This window comes from Neomonachus schauinslandi, chromosome 11, assembly GCF_002201575.2.
Source record: "Neomonachus schauinslandi chromosome 11, ASM220157v2, whole genome shotgun sequence".
NCBI classification, from domain to species: Eukaryota; Metazoa; Chordata; class Mammalia; order Carnivora; family Phocidae; genus Neomonachus; species Neomonachus schauinslandi.
Genome location: NC_058413.1, coordinates 24199532 through 24201083, shown reverse-complemented (window position 1 = coordinate 24201083; position 1552 = coordinate 24199532).

Genomic DNA, 1552 nt, shown 5'->3' with positions numbered 1-1552 from the left:
TTTGTGGCCGGATGAAAGAGTCCGGCAGAAGACAAAATGAATTGTAGGCAGACTCAGCCCTGGTATGAAGCCTGGATCCTCAATTACTACATGTGACCTTGGGCAGATCGTTAACCTCCCAGAGCAGCCTTTCCTCATTTGTGAAATGGAGCTAATGATTCCTTTGATTAAAGCTGTTATAAATATTAGATGTTTGTAAAGGCATCTGGCGCATAGAGAACACTCAATAAATGGTAATTATCATCAGAGCCATTTATATTCGGGGAGGGCATATTATTTATCAGTTGTAAAGAACGCTTGGCTACACAGACCAGGCAGCATTGGGAAACAAATTGGGTAGAATCCTCGATGCTCTCAAAAAGCCATTTGTGTGTCTACCCCGACGTCGGAAAACATGGGTTGGATTGAGTCGGTGCTGTCAACGGGAGGTGGGCTTGTTGCTAAAGAGAAGCCTCCCTCATCCCAATTCCAGGGTGCTCTGCAGAACATGGGATTCCCATTCGGCCTTGGGACCGCCTCAAGGCTTGAAAAGTATAATGAGGACTAGAGAATCTGGAGAGAGCTTTTTTCCCCCAGGAGTTGGTTGAGCCCAGGGACCAAAGCTTTAAATGCTCCTATTTCAGGACACCTGGGTGGCAGAGTCGCTTGAGTGTCCTGACTCTTGGTTTTAGCTCAGGTCGTGATCTCAGGGCCCTGAGCGCGATCACAGCTCAGCACGAGTCTGCTTGTCCCTCTCCCTCTGCTCCTCCCCTCCTCAAATAAGTAAATAAATAAATAATCTTAAAAAAAAGAAAGAAATGCTCCTCTTGCAAGATGGGGTTTGCAAATGCATGGCCCATTGTGCGGGTATCCCAGTCCTGTGGGGTGAGAGATGTGGGGTGTGTTCTGTGTGTACGCACGCATGTATGTGGCGCTCGAGCATGGTGGGTGTGTGCCTGTGTGCCTGGGTCTCCTCCTACTAAACATTTATGGGCTGGTGGACTGCAACTGGGAAAGGCCTGGGTTAACTGGCTCAGTATTAATAAGCATGTTCCAGAGAACTGAGGCCTTTGTTTTGTCTTCCTAAGAAATTAATCCCTTCTTAACTGCGTTTCTGCAGGAAACTGTGCTGTGTGCAGAAGAAGTACTGCTTTATTTTCCTTGTAGGCTTTCCAGCTTGGACTTTGTATTTTCACTGAGGCCTTGTTTTTAAAAACATGTTTTTACAGCAGAACTACAACTGTGGAGATTATAGCGGTCTCTTACCACTTTGGTTATGAAAATAGTGTATGGTAGTGATTTTATTTCTTTTAATCGACCATTCTCTTGCCTGCCTTTTTCTCCGAGTGGGGCTGTACCAGATAGCTCCCTCCGTTGTATTTTTTTCTGCCTTCTCCAGCAGCCTGAGATCAATGCCTAAGTACGCACCTTCATTTTCCTCCTGCTTCCTGGTACCTGGTGAAACGGATCTTACTGTTCTAACAGCCTGTCCTTCTCCCACATGCTGTTCCATGGTTGCTTTTCCACCTTTTTCTTCCTGGAACTTCCCTGGAGAGTTCATTTCCGTATCTTG